The 15,942-nt window shown below is 43.6% G+C and overlaps 1 protein-coding gene and 1 long non-coding RNA gene across 14 annotated transcripts in view; one reads left to right on the plus strand and one right to left on the minus strand.

Moving 5' to 3' along the window:
* The window catches only part of MECOM (MDS1 and EVI1 complex locus), a 467,205-nt gene that overhangs the window by 418,754 nt on the left and 32,509 nt on the right, over nt 1-15,942 (minus strand). The window lies entirely within an intron of this gene.
* The window catches only part of LOC128414747 (uncharacterized), a 54,445-nt gene that overhangs the window by 16,015 nt on the left and 22,488 nt on the right, over nt 1-15,942 (plus strand). The gene's annotated exons all lie outside the window — the stretch shown is intronic.

A 15,942-nucleotide genomic window follows, 5' to 3' on the forward strand; every position in this document is an offset into this window, starting at 1 on the left:
GTGACTCCTCCCTTTGTACGGTAGACTACATTCCAGCCATGCCAAAGCCAGAGGTTTCTACACACATACCTCCATTCTCTATTCCAGCAAGTAAAACTGCTGAGAGATTCCTTTGGTAAACTGAAGCTGTATAGAAATGATTTAAATAAATAAGTAAATAAAATAGAAGACAAGAGAACATTTAAGCCTTGCAAAAGTGCGTGAAAGAGGGATGGCATAGAGTGCGGCCCATGGAGGGGTGTGATAAGCCAGACAGAGAGGACTAGAGGAACACATCCTACTTCTGGAGGCTTTATGTGCAAGTTAGAAGCCTGAGTAGAGTCTCCATATCACAGAGGTTTGCTTTCCAGAAAGGGCAGACCCAACAGGTTCATCCCCGGTACCTTCCTGCATGCATGGGGTAGTACACCCAGAGAGAGCTTCAGAAATGGAACAGCCCCCATCCATTCCCAGTGGTATTTCCCCTCCCCCTACTGTCCCCATAGGTGCTTCTGAAGGACAATCTTGCCCCAAATGGTGGGAAGAAGCAATTACAACTTGTTCTAAAACAACCATTCTGCTTCCCTTTTATTATGACATTTTAAAACGGGGGGGGGGGGGGCTTAGGGAGCACTCCTATGCACAAGAAGCTGCCATAAAGTAAGACAGTGTAAATTAAGCCATCTTAAAATTACACCTACTGGAAACCCCATTCAGCAGCTAGGCTACCACGTATCTGGCCTAAACCTGGCAAGGAAAACAAGACTTTAAATAGTGTTTTTAAAATAGAGCTAAATGGGCTAAGGATCCAGCCTAAGTCCCCGCTCTCAGGCCCTGGCTCTGTCACACACCCCTTTTTGGAATTATACAAGCCTTAGATCAGCTGGCTCACCTTGCATGAGCAAATTATGCTTACATATCTTCAACTGAGCCGGGGTGGGGACAAGCCGGTAATCAGCCAGCTGAGCTGGATACCTGGTACATCCTAATCTCATCCTGACAGAACTTTTCATTGTTGCAATAGTCTTTTGTAATACAGTGGTACCTCAGGTTACATACGCTTCAGGTTACAGATGCTTCAGGTTACAGACTCCGCTAACCCAGAAATAGTACCTTGGGTTAAGACCTTCGCTTCAGGATGAGAACAGAAATTGCGCAGCGGTGGCGCAGCAGCAGCAGGAGGCCCCATTAGCTAAAGTGGTGCTTCAGGTTAAGAACAGTTTCAGGTTAAGAACGGACCTCCAGAACAAATTAAGTTCCTAACCCGAGGTACCACTGTAGTCTTTTGTAAACCACTTTGTGAAGTCCAGCTGAGAAGCAGTATATAATACCTACAAGCATGATTGCAAATGCAAGCAAATGCAATATATTCCAGGACAGCAGTTGCATAATTTTAGCATTTCTATTAACTGAAGATATTTCCTGAATGGAACTGTGAACCATCTGGGGGCACAGATCCACTTCTCCTTTCCTTTTTGATATACAGTAGTCAATATTTATTTATTTATTGAACATGTTTTGGCAAGAGTCTCTTAAAGTTATGAATCTGAAGCAAATTAGCACATGTTATGCGGCCCAATGCTGCCAAAAATAGCACTAAGCCAAATTCTCTTTCTTTGTAACACCGTGCTTATTCCATATCCTACCAGCATTATTATTTGAAAGACATGGAGCTAAAAATTACAGTCTGTTAGGATGTGGCTTCGTATTTTGTAAAATCCAGGCCTACATAGGAAGCTGCCCTGTATCAAGTCAGACCATTGGCCCTTCCAGCTCACTATCCACACTGACTAAATGTGGCTCTCCAGTGTTCAGTCAGGGCTATTTCCCAGCCCTGCCTGAAGACTCTAGGGATTGAACCTGGGACCTTCTGCATGCAAAGCAGATGCTTCACCACTGAGCTACAGCCCTTCCCCGCTCCTTCCCACAGGGTCCCAATGTCATGAGACATTTGTGACTCTGTCCATGCTCCACATCTCTGGCTGCTACTTGCACACAACGTAACAGTTACAGGACAGAGGGGTAAGTAGTACTAGTTGTTTCAGAAGGAAAGGAGTGAAATTGCCGTGGGACTGCCGTTTCCTCTTAAAAGCAGCACTACCGTTTTATCCCAGAACACCTGCATGTCTCCTTACAAAATGGCATCCTGCCTTTAATTAAAACAAAACCTCTTAAGCACCTAGATGTCTCTGTGTCACAAAATGAATAACTGTAGTGGAATTATTTAAAAAAAAAAATCAGATCCCTACATCTGTTAACATTTGTTTAGCAACAACACCCCATTTCACCACCCCCCTTCAAAGCAGGACCTTTTTCTTTCTTCTCCCTTTGAAAACATGCGTTGTATTTTATAACGCACAGCCAGCTCTCTGGCAATTCTCCATTCCTTTCAACCTGACAGACTGTTTGTCAGTTAAACTCCCCTTGTCATGTATCCCTACCACTGCCAACTCATGCACGGAGACCTTCACTTTTACAGCTACCACTTGCACCCTCTGCAACCTTTGTCATTGATCACTGATCCAATCCAGTGCCCACATGTTCTTCAAGTGCCTACACAAGTAATGAGGTACTTGTGGTGTAAAATTAAACTGTCAACTGTCAGCGATTGATAACCACAGCGAGAGCTGACCTAGAACACCTGAACTAGTGGCCAAGACAGGTGTGACACGTTTGATCACTGAGGCCTACCAGTCAGTCTGACCCAACAGTGTCCCTTTCATGGATTTTTACTGATGACAAGAGATGGTGGATGGATTTCAGGGCTGGATCTGAAATGTACTAGGCACAGATTGCTGTAAAACTTGGAATGTGTCTGATCAGCAGCAGGCTGGGAGCTAGGAGGAAGGGACCTAAGCTCTACAATCTTCTCAAAACCATCATGGGATATTTGTCCCAGGGCTGCAGTTGCACAGAAGGAGTTAACAACCAACTGTGAAAGAAGGAAGGGATGACAGGAACACCCACCACTGCCCCCACCAACCCAGTTGCCTCTGTATTGGTTACAACAACAGATGCCAAACAAAAAGAGGTAGAGGGAGGAGAAGAAGCCCTCGAGGAGGGCAGCAATTTTTGGAGTCGAGAGATGAAGGAAGTAACATCATTCTAGGGGCCACTTTGTGTATATTTTTAGATATATAACCGAAATGTTTCAAGTGTATGCTAAAAATGTGAAGTGTGAAAACAACAAACAAATGCTGCATTGTAGCCACATACACACTGGGGAATCACAATTTGCTTAAACCTCTTGCGGAGAGTGCATTTGGTCACAAATCTGGTTTGCTGCAACATAATGTTTGGGGTCAGGGGGTGTTTGAATGATCTCTCATGGAGCTCACACACCTCCAGCTCAGTGACACTGACTAGAAAAAGACCCAGGATTAGCAAGAGCACAGGTACTGGTCCAGCAAGACTTTAGCCCAGTCATGCCTGGGCATGTCCTTGCATTACTAGTGCAGCTGCTACATTCGTGAATGGGCAAAGGTGTGTGTTATGTGTGTGGGGAATGACTCACTGTTTTGTCCTCTGCCTGGTCAGGGAGAGGAAACAAGTTAGCTTGCAGTTTGGGATACAGTCTTGGGGCTGGAGCTGGAAAAAGAGACACAGAGAGACTGGCCTTGCTCTCCGTAAAAATCCAAAGCTATGGCATGGGCATAGGCATGGGCATGGGGGAGTCCCTTTGTTGCTTCACTCAGGCCTGGGAAGTGGATTATAGCTTGCCTGACTACTTAGCCAATGGTAGGCAGGCTACAGCGCTTACCCCACCCCTGGGTCGGGTCGGACTAAGCCAGCAGGCTTCACTCTGGTCCACCCCATAGTGACTTCTTAATATTTCTTTACTATATTGTAGGACGTAGGTAGAAATATAGATACATAAAAGAACACAAATTTGTCACTGCATATTTCTGTTTGTTTGTTCAAAGAAGGTAGATTTCCAGGGAGGCGCTGAGTTGTTGGTTTTTTTCTGAAAAGGAGGGGTAGGCCAAATAAGTCTGGGAACCTCTGCTCCATACTTCTCACCTTCCTTTTTTTTTAATAAAAAAAAAAGATATTTATTGAGGTTTTACAAAGACATAGGTTTACAAAATAAAAAAAGGTCATATCCAAAGAAAAAGATACATAAAAGAGAACATAGAAAAATGCATAAAATGCATAAAAAAGAAAAAAGAAGAATAAAAATACAAAAGACAAAAGACAAATAACTAAAAAAGAATTAAAAACAAATCTGTTCTTTGTAACTTTAAACTCATTAACTTATTTCCTTGGCCTCCTCACACCTCCCCTTTTTGTATTTCCATTTAAATAATCAAATCAGCAAATCCTTACCCTCTTTCGTTTATCTTAACTCTGTATCTTAACATATTATAACTCTATATTTTCATCCATTATCAATTCATTTTTGCATATTCTTATTAACTTTGTTGCTAATGCCACTTATTTTCAATCCAACATCATTTTAACATTCATTAATTTTACAATATTTCTGAAGATAGTCTTTAAATTTCTTCCAGTCTTCCTCCACCAACTCTTCTCCCAGGTCTCGGATTCTGCCAGTCATTTCCGCCAATTCCATATAGTCCATCACCTTCATCTGCCACTCTTCCAGGGTGGGTAGCTCTTGTGTCTTCCAATACTTTGCAATAAGCATTCTTGCTGCTGTTGTTGCATACATAAAGAAAGTTCTATCCTTCTTTGGCATATACTTCTCACCTTCCTTCCCCACCCCCACCCCGCTCCGCTAGTATCTTTTCCATTCATCAGCATGTTCATCCCTTGTGTCAATGTTTTTGGTGAAATTTGCCAACTCTCACCTGGGGCCCCAGCTTCTTCATGCATGCAAGCGTAAAAAGAAACAAACACTGAGCCTCTGGTTCTGCTTCTGTTTCACACAAGGTAGCATAGCAGCAGCAGAGTGCTCATCATTTCTTTGGCACTGCTTAAGTAAATTGACTTGCTTTTGTTGAAAGCTCCGCCGAAGAGCTCTCTCATTCTTTTGCTTTGTTATATATACCAGCCACAGAAAAGAAAAAGATAGGCTCTCTCCCATATATAACAAAATCCTTATTTGGCTAGAGATTATATGAGATCGGTGTAGAGAATCTTGTGAGAATATCTTTGGGCTGGGCCATGCCACAGCTGTGTAGGGAAGCTACAGAATGAAATATTGCCCACAGAACTCACCAGCCCTAGAATCTCTCTCTCATTTAAAACAAGAATCAACTTTCTAGTCCTCATGGTTGAGAAATGTGCTTTTAAGCATGTGGACTACTTGGTGAAGTCACAGAATACATAAAGGTGAAAGCAGGCAGACATTTTTAGATTAAAAATATCCTACACAGTTGGACTGAAAGGGATGCACAAGGGGGTTCTGGGGCATGCAGGCTCAACCCATCCTGCACCGTGCAACCATCTGCATGGTTGGTGATACCAGCAATCTGGCAAGAAAAAGAACCAGGTTTGCCCTTTAGGTAGAGCAGGAGGAACCTTCACCAATCCCCTTCCCTCACATTCAAATCTCTACTCAACCACAATGCTCATGGGTGACATTGTGCCATGTTCTCTCTCTCCCTCTCCCTCTCCCTCTCCCTCTCTCTCTCTCTCTCTCTCTCTCTCTTTCTCTCAGCCTAATCTACCTGACATGACTGTTGTGCAAATAAAGTAGGGAAGAGAAAGAATCAGGGATACTGTCCTCAATCACTTGGAGAAAGGATGAGAAATATATAAAGTAAACAAATATCTTAGCTTTTGGATTTAGTTTGGTTTTTAAACAAACCAACATGTTCTAATACTATTACTATGCTTATTTAAAAAGCAGTCACAGCAAATGTTGCTGCTGGTTTGCTTGTTTGAAACATACTCTTGGGTTTATGGCCTCATGTGTACAATACATTTAAAGCAGGGAGTGGGTGGCACTGTGATCTAAACCACTGAGCCTCTTGGGCTTGCTGATCGGAAGGTTGGCGGTTCGAATCCGCGTGATGGGGTGAGTTCCCATTGCTGTGTCCCAGCTTCTGGCAACATAGCAGTTTGAAAGCACATCAGTGCAAGTAGATAAATAGGTGTTTCCATGTGCTCTACCACTTGTCACGGTGTCCCGTTGCACCAGAAGCGGTTTAGTCATGCTGGCCACATGACCTGGAAAGCTGTCTGTGCACAAACGCCGGCTCCCTCGGCCTAAAGCGAGATGAGCACTGCACCCCATAGTTGCCTCAACCGTACAGGGGTCCTTTACCTTTACCCTTACCTTTAAAGCAGCATTGTGTCACTTTAAGCAGTCATGGCTTCCCCAAAGAATCCTGGGAAGTGTGGTTTGTTAAGAGTGCTGAGAGTTGTTAGGAGACCCTATTTACCGGTACCTCACAGCTACAATTCTCAGAGTGGTTTAACAGTTAATCCCTCTTCCCGGGGAACTCTAGGAATTGTAGTTCTGTGAGAGGAATAGGGCTCTCCTAACATATCTCAGCACCTTAACAATCTACACTTCTGAGAATTCTTTGGGGGAAGCCATGGCTGTTTAAAGTGGCATTATAGTGCTTTAAATGTATAGTGCAGACGGGTCTATATGAAAGTGGTTCTTTAAGACTACTTAAGAGTCTTGCCTTCGCCAGGCTGAAACCTGAAAAGCTCTCCCTGAAGAAAACCTAATTAAAGGAGGCAGAGCTTGTTATTATAATTGTTAAACACTATCTATAAAGTACATATGAGTTATAAACTTATCTGTCTACCAGCAGTTCATTATTCATGTCCCAATAGGTGTAAATGTCTTGCCAGTTATTAGCATTTACGTCTAACAATGCAATCCTATGCATGTCTACTCAGAAGTCAGTCCCACAGAGTTCTATCAGTTTTACCTAAAGGTAAGTGTGTATAGGACTGCAACGTAAGTTAATTTCGCCTGAATCAAAATACAGTATGAAGAAATAACTTTTTTTTTAACGTGGACCCTAAACGTATTGGGAAACAATGGCAAGAGGGAGAAATTGGTGGGGCGGTTTTCTCCCCTCACACAGTTACACTATATTAAGTTCATGTGATGAGAAGATAAAAATCTATTAACTTGCTGCTGACCTTATCGACACAAGAATCTCCGCAGACATTACAGTAGCCATATCTCTTCTGACTTTACATCCATAACCTCACGCACCAGAGTCCCAAACCAAATGTAAACTCTTCATGATGAGTGAAACAGTGACACCAATTCAGATTCTAGCTCGGCTGGCTGGCAGTAGATGGAAGGTCCTAGGGGGACTGAGGCTGGCCTGTACTTTCAATTTGACTTTAGGGGCGGTTTTTTTATGCCATATGCTACTACAGGCGCTGAATCAAAACAGTTTCTGTAGAACCATATGCTACCAGGTACGTAAGCTGAAAAGCGAAAGGCATAAACGTCGCCCGTATCACTATGATGTATTGCAAACATAATTATATCTGAGTAATGTGCAGCCACATTTCAGCTAATCAACACTTATTCCTTTCCCCTAGTCCCACCCTCTACTCTCCCTTTTCAAATTTAAACTAGTGTGAAGCAGACCAATTTTCATGCCATTTCCTAAATTACAGGGACATTCTGCATTTGCATGGATTCTCATTAAATAATTCTGAAAAGCATCCTTGGAAATTCAGCCATATAGTAGGAATAAATCAAAAGCTATGTTTGTTTGTTTTTTAAAAAAGGACATCATTGTATACTAATAGTGATCATTCTCAATTGTTCATGTGCTGGCCTTTATAGAATCATAGAATTGTAGTTACAAGGTGCCACAAGGGTCACCCCCCATCCATTTTGAAATCATACCAGACCCTGATTAGCTTTGCAGATGTGCTTAGCAGTTTTATTGCTGCACCACTAGGAGGTACCACAGAGTGATCAGAAGGTAGATCTCTGTGGTATGCAGAACTGTACTTAAGTTTCTTCAAAACCCTCAAGGAGGAACCACCTTCCACCACCATCCCCAAATCCTACTATGGACTGAGGACGTTCTATGAGCAAAGAATATGGACTGACAGTTGCAGGGAGGGCAGAAAAGAATGGAGAGAGAGTGGCATGTCTGGAATCCTGAACAGAAGCACTCCACACTGAAACATTTTGTTGCAGGTCCAGTTCTGTTGTAGTGGCCAGGGCTGAAGCCAGGTCTGAGGAGTCCTGGGCAGGACGTCCTCCAGCACCACCTTGCTGGGCCCTCTCCAAAGTAAGCTTGCTATAGAGCAAAAGGATGGCCACTGGGGAAAGGCATTGGCAGGGAGTATTTAGGAATTGCATTTGCATCTCAGTCCAGTGCTATGAAGGTATGCATAAGGCCAAGCAGCTGAAACTGCCACCATCTTCATTTCCACAGAATGCCTCTTGGTCCCGATACAGTGTATGTTGGAGGTGGGTCCAAAGAATTGAAGGACATGCAGATGGCGGCTGCAGATTGGGGCTTCTCTTTACAACTCTAGGCTGTAAATACATTATTCACAATTGCTGAGACTGAGGAGCTAGCACTGAAGGCAGAGCTTTATAGGGCCTGGTGTGTTTGCATTGGCCTGTGGCAGATCAGTTGACTGGTTGCTCAGGCAGGCTGGTACTGCAGCTAGATGGCACCTTTGATGCCCAGAGCTCCTTCTGCAAGGCTCAGGAAAAGAATCATGGTGGTTCAACAAGTGAGCTGGAGCTAGGTGAGCAAAGCCTAAAACTGCACTGCTGCCCAGGCAAGGCCTCAAGCCTGCCCTGGAAACATTTACTGTTGTGCCAGGACAAGGAGCACCAATAGACTTTATGGGGGTAGAGACTGAACAGGATAGTATTGCTCAGGCTTCATCAGGCAGGTTAACTGTTGCCCATTTTTAAATTTACAAAATATGGCAAAAATAGGTTCCAGTAACAGTGTAGCAATGTGGGGGGGGAGAGGGGGAAATCCAGTTCAGTTGTCAGCCTCTCCAACAGGACTGCAAATGTCTGTTTGATCAGCATCTGGGCCCTAGTTAGGAAGTAACTAAAACAAAGTAATTTATATGAAACCAAGCCACAATGCAAGCACCTTTAGTGTTACCAAAAAAATACCTATAAGGAAAAGCAAACAACCAAGCTCTCAGTTGTCCCTTCAGACAAAGTCATCTGGAGGTATCACATCAAAAGCAGAGTTGTTTACACATTTCAGAAACCTGCCTGTGTGTTTCTTACCACTGGCTTTTGCAGTATGAAAATATTATTTCAGAGGCAAGGATGTAAAACCTGACTCAAAACAGGATTTCAACCATATCCTGAGAGTGAGGCATCTCTTAGATAGCCTTCCCATGTATGTGGCACTGTGAAGACCTGCTGATTTTCGCTTGCAGCATTTGTTAAGGGGGTCACAATATCAGGAAGCAGGAGATGGCTCATCAAAGAAGGCTTGCTTGCCTCTACCACTCATCAACTGGACAGTAGCTTGTTTTTTAAAAAGTGCAGCGGAAATGCATCTCCAGTGACCCATTGTTAAGAACTTCCTTTTGTCTTCGAGTTTGCTGGAAGACGTGTTGGGGCCCCTTTTTAGACTCTCTTTTTTCCAATAGGTAATTTTCCCTAATTAGGGCTCTGATTACAAGAAAGAATGTGTTTCAAGCATCACAAGAAAGGCATCTTATCTCTTTCCTTTCACCTCTTCAGAGGCATGTTCCAGTTTCCCAGATATATACTGAATCTTCAGATCACAGGAAGAAACAGTCTGGTGTTGTCAGATTTGAATGTGGATATGCACCCAGATTAGAAGCTAGTATGGTTCTGAAGAAAAATAGTGTCAGTTATAGGTAAGGAAAACCTGGGTTCAAACAGCAGTTCTGCCATGCAGTCACTTGGTGTGCCTGTTTGCAAAATTCCTCAGTTACAGATCCTTTCTGTAAAATTGGGAAAGCAGCAACCTAATTCACAGGTGTGCTGTGACAAGGTACATACCCTTTCCTCTTCGAACTCTTTCAAGGAGGAACTCGTCAACAGAGAAGAGCAATTTTTGCCTACCTGTGCCAACAGAGATCTCCTTCATTGCTAACAACATTAGACTTAGAGGTCAACAACTGGAGGAAGTGGCTCAAAAACTTGTCTTCCCTAGAACCCTACATCTATCCTGTAGAAAAATTAAAGAACCAGCACCTCTAAGAACTTCTGCAGTTATGAAAATAAGACATAAGGAGCAAACCTATACTGTATACAAGAAGCTGCCCTAAAGCAAACTGGTATAAATTAAGCCAGTGGAAACCCAGGCTGGATCCAAACCCTGTCCAGCAGTAGGGCTACTGTTGTTCTGCCTAAACCTGGCAGAGGTTGCCAGGTCATGTGATCAAGGTGAATGGCATTAGGAGCCAGCCTAAATACCTCTCTCTGGTACCACCCCCGAAGTATCCCTTTGGAGGACTTAAACTGGCCTCAGTTCAGCCAACTTCAGCTAAGCCAGGATGAGCAAGTTACACCGGAATATCTTTGGCTGAGCTGGGGTTAGGGACTTGACTCTGGCTGAGCAAGAAATCCACTGTATCCTACCTAAGCTGCTTATCCCCGCATATCTTGCCACAGGAATGCCCCCAGAGTTTCCCTCCAAATAATGATAATAAATAATAATAATAATAATAATAATAATAATAATAATAATAATAATTGTAACTCGCCCATCTGGCTGGATTTCCCCAGCCACTCTAGGCGGCTCCCAACAGAACACTAAAAACAGAATAAAACTTCAAACATTAAAAACTTCCCTAAACAGGGCCTTTAGATGTCTTCTAGAGGGCAGATATTTGTTTATTTCCTTGGAATCTGATGGGAGGGTGTTCCACAGGGAGGGCACCACTACCAAGAAGGCCCTCTGCCTGGTTCCCTGTAACCTCACTTCTCACAGTGACGGAACCGCCAGAAGACCCTCCGAACTGGACCTCAGTGTCCGGGCTGATCAATGTTGGTGGAGACACTCCTTCAGGTATACTGGGCCAAGGTCATTTAGGGCTTTAAAGGTCAACACCAACACTTTTAATTGTGCTCGGAAATGTACTCATTATTATAACCATTAGTTCAGAGTTCTTTAGTTTCTTTCATTAGTTCAGAGAGTTTCTTATGAAATACAGGTGACTCCCCACTTACACAAGGGTTACATTCTGGACCCCCACAGGCATGGGTGTAATTACGCAAAGTGGAGAGCACCCTCTAAACGGCCTCTCTTCTGCTCTGTCTTCAAACCATAGCAAAAATACTGTATCCAAAAATATCCAAACTAGAATTGAAGTTCTGGGGCCAAGAGGAGGATGGGGGACATGCAGGAGAGCGGTGGCTGCAGCTGCACTACCCTGCACATCAGCTGTTAGGTGGGGAGGCTGAGCAGCATAAACAAAGCCCCACTGCATCTCTGGTCTCTTTGGAGCTTCCTACACCCTCATTGACGTTGTCTTCGGGCTCCAGAGAGGGTCTCCTTGCAAGCCACAAGGACTCTCCAGCCATTTCCGGGTCTGAATTGAATTATTTAACTATTTTCCAGGACCGCACATATACATAGTCACACACAAGTTGATTACGCATAAGTGGAAGAATATCTGTATTGCATTTTGATGCATTTGATGATGGCCCATCAACAGCACCTTGACAGGAAACCTGAAGTGGTTATAGTCAGTCAGCATTTCATTTATATTTAAATTATAGTGATTAATTCTAAATTTGCATCTTATACATATAAATTAGGGCATGCAGAATTTATGCAAGTTTGTGTCCTTTTTGGTGATGCATTCTATTTAAATTTTTATTTCTATTTGCCAGTGAATAAATGGCTACCCTACCACTGTGACGGCACCCATTCATACAAATTGTGGCTGTACCTAGTCCTGATTGGGTCACAAGCCCAGTACTGGCCCTGTGTACAGTCAGAGGCAAATTTAATAGAGATGCCAGATGTATGAACTGTAAATCTATTAGGAGAATCTTGTCAGTTTCATTATTGTGTTATTCCCAGTACATATTAAATGATGGTGATAATCAGCAGTGGCCAATGTGGTAGGCTGATGTGGTACTGGTGCACAGATGCACCAGCAGACTGAATCCAGCAGTCATACCAGTACATTCATGCAGCCATGGCCATAAACTTAACAATGCCTTGCTCCATCCTTGCCCCACCCCAGCCCTACCCATGTAACCTCCAGAGACAGTGGTGACAGGAAGGCAGCTCCATCCCATCACACTAGCTGCTTCTAGTGATATTTATCTGAATCAGGTGTGCAAAAGCCATGAACACTGATATATTTAAATTCTGCACTGATCTCCTTTTTGTGAAGTTTGCAATAAAAGAAAAGCTTGCCTTTTTTAATATTTAGTTAACCCAAAGCTTCTTAATTGTATTGTTTTTATTATTACAATAGTTTCTGAGTAGCTAATCAATTTGATATTAGATGAATGCCCACGGGTTTAAAAATATGTACAAATATTTTCTAAGAATTTAACTTGCTCAGATTTAGCACAAAAATATCATTATTTAACACATTTTCACTTGTCTTTATTTGATTTTATTTATTTTCAAAATTCAGAAAGGTTTGTTGCTGAGACAGATAAGATCAAACCTGAATTTTACTTTCTCCATATAATGTTAATCAAGAGCTAAAAAGATAATTTCCTTCAACCACAAAGCAATTCCACGACGGTGGAACAAACTGTTATCTTAAGTTTCACAGAGCAATTGTTCAATAATTCCTGTTTGTGGCTCCCTTCCAGCTCCTTGAAAATAGCACAGACTGCCAACCCTGGAATAATAATATATTTAAAAAAGAAGAAGTAAAGGTTCAAACACAGAAATCAACAAGCATTTTCTGTCAGTCAGTAGTTCAGCTGTGCTGTATTTGACTATATTCCTCTGTACTGTCTGTTTGGAAACAATTGCCTGGAAAGTTGCAGGCTCAACGACTGTAAATATGTCAAAGCACAATCATTTGGAGAGGTGTTGCCGTTGGCTGGTGCATTAAACGAAAAGAGAGCTTTGAGGTGGAAAAAATAATAAAGATACTTGATGCTTATGCAAGGCTACATGTGTCTAAATGAAACCTAAAAAGCTATAACTTTTTAATGGGAAAGCATGGAAGAGCATATTTGTTTTTCAGGGATAGACCTCCAGAGGGTGCCTTGCATAGAGGTTCCCATTTTATAGGCCCAGCAAAGAATCCACAACATGGAGAAAAGGAGAGAGCGATCCATAGGTGTCATTTTAAATGTAGGATGACCACATATGCACCGTCAAAAAAAGAAAAAGGGTGCAAAATAGGGTTCTGGTTTGCATAACATTTGCATATGCTACTTTATAGGTACAGATGCACATTTAGAATTAAGTACTATAATGTAAATAAAAATGCAATGCATCACACCACCTGTGACCCAGTGGCCTGTTTGGATGCTCAGTCTGCTGCCCAGGTCCTAAATACCAATGAGCATCTCCAAGATAACCTGCTTCTCCTGCTTCTTTATTTTTCATTTGGACTTAAATTGGACTTGGACCCAGCAGCCCTTCAATTGGAAAAACTCTTTCAAAGGGAGAACTGCCCTCTGCAAAGTAAGAAACATACCCACTCTATTTGAGGGTCAGGCTAGACATCATACACAAACACACGTAGTGCTATCCCCAAAGACCCCTTTTCAACAGGAAAACCCAACTCTGGAAGGGTAGTCAGGATCAAAACAGTGTTGAAAACTCCCATTGTTCTAGGAGCATTTTGCGACAGGGAATTTATTTCTAAGCTCTGGGCACAGTATTGCACCAAAGATTTCAGATTAAAACTGCACAGTGGACGGAAAGGGGACCTTTTTCTCCCTCCCCACTTCCAGCTACTCTCTGAAGACTGGAGAAGAGACCCTCTTAAGAATATTAGGGGGTGGGCAGGGGAAGGACTAGACCATGTGAAAAATGAACATAATAATTTAGCTGCAGTTCATTCATTTTCAGCTTTGTATTCTTGTTATAAAAAGAGCACCTAGACATTCTGTTGTTGTACCCATAACCTAGGTTTAAGGTGCCATTTAGTTCCTAGCTTTCATACCTCTGTTTCTAACACTGGATCGAAGAAGTGGTAGGAAGGAAGGAGGTACCAAACTTTCTATAACCATGTTCCTCCTCAAAATAAGAACATAAGAGCACTGATGGATCAGGCAATGGCCCATCTAGTCCAGCATCCTGTTCTCACAATAGTCAATAATGCCTGTGGGAAACCTGCTAGCAGGATTTGAGCATTAGAACACTCTCTCCTCCTGTAGCTTCTGGCAACTGGTATTCAGAAGCATTGCTGTTTCCAACCATAGAGGCACAGCATAGCCATCAACCATTGATAACCTTATGCTCCATGAATTTGTCCAATCCTCTTTTAAAACCATCCAAGTTGGTGGCTATCAGTTTCCCTAACGAGACCACCATGCCATGCTGGTTGTTCCCTATCTCCCACTGCCCTGCCCACAACTGCTTTCTCTCTCCACCACTCCCTGGCACCGCTGCTGCTGTTTCCCTGCTTTGTTTTTTATCTTAGGAGCAGCTACGCAACTCTCCTTTCTCCCTCCATCCCTCCTGCTATCACCACTGCTGTTGTTGCCCTGCTGGTGTTTACTTACCCTGGGTCACCCTGGGCCCAGTCACTAGCTGTCAGGCTAACAGTGGCTATGAGGTTAAATTGAGTGGGGAGAACCATGTATGCCACCTTGAGCTCCCTGGAGGAAGGGCAAGACATAAACGTAGCAAAATAAATGAGCAAATTGCTGCATTTGCCAAAACTCCAGCTACCTCCCCCCATTTTCATTTCCCAGAATGCCTCTGGGGTATTCTTGGTGAAGCCTAGCCAGTACAACGCTTGACTTTGTAGCACCTGCCAAACATTGTTCACACCCACCATCTGCTACTCACCCTCTGCTGATGTTTGCCCCCCCCCCCAAGTCCACGCTTAATGGAGCTACATTGACCAAATAGTTATTTCAGTTCATGCAAGGGGGTTGTGCCGTGTGCTTTTCCCTTGGAATCTCCAGCTCATGTACAGGTTGCCAGATTCATATACCTTTATGTACAGTAAGCTTCTACACACACATTCACACACCCCTCCTGATCCTCCAACCAGAGAAGCAAGGGCATTATTGGAATTCAAGGTGCATTCCAGTCTGGCAAAAACACTCAGGATGCAAAGCAGGACCAGTGAGGGGTGTGGCTTGGGGAGACAGAAAGGCCCAAAGGGCCAGAGGGGTTCGGTGGGTGCTGTCCGCCCCGGGTGTTGTGACTCAGGGGGGTGACAAAATGGCAGGTGAGTGGGCAGCACACTTCGCGCCTGGCAACAGCAGCTCTTCTGACCCAGCGGCAGAGAGCAGCCCTCCTCAGCCATGGCGAGGCACACCCAGCCGCAGCAGCTCCGTTGCTGGGTAATGTCTGACCCGGCTGTGGAGAGCAGAAGGGAAGTGAGCAGCAGCTTCCCCGCCCCTCTCCTACCCTGAACTGTGGCACGTGGGAAGGCACCCTCGCATCCCTCAGGAGTGTGCCCCACGTCCTGCCCTCCTCACTGCTGCAGAGGGCTACATTCACTCCCTGGGACCGGAGGTTCTCCACCCTTTGAGTATGGGGGAGAGCTGCTTTTCTAGAAAATCATCGGTAGCTTCATTGGGGCTGTGGGACTGGTTTTACAGTTATTTGGATCATGCTGCATGCCTGTTGCAGAAACACCAGGAAAGGGTCTGAAAGAATTATCCTTTCTTACTCTGCAACTTTGGGCCTTCCCATTTCAAAAAAGTAAATAAAGACAGTGCATTTCCAGAGAACAATAGCCGGTACTTGTGAAAATGGGAACAGCACCTGTTCAGCAGACATACCAATAAACAATTGGTTTGTTTTTGCTGCGCCTCCAAGCTGATGCAGGCCAGTTTCCTGAAGCCAAAAACTGGGAAACTTATTCTTAGAAGGGCATCATAGTTTTTTTTCAAGCAAGTTCAGGGATGCTGAAGACGGTCATCTTCCTTCCTTCTTT

The sequence above is a fragment of the Podarcis raffonei genome, chromosome 5 (genome assembly GCF_027172205.1).
Source record: "Podarcis raffonei isolate rPodRaf1 chromosome 5, rPodRaf1.pri, whole genome shotgun sequence".
NCBI lineage: Eukaryota > Metazoa > Chordata > Lepidosauria > Squamata > Lacertidae > Podarcis > Podarcis raffonei.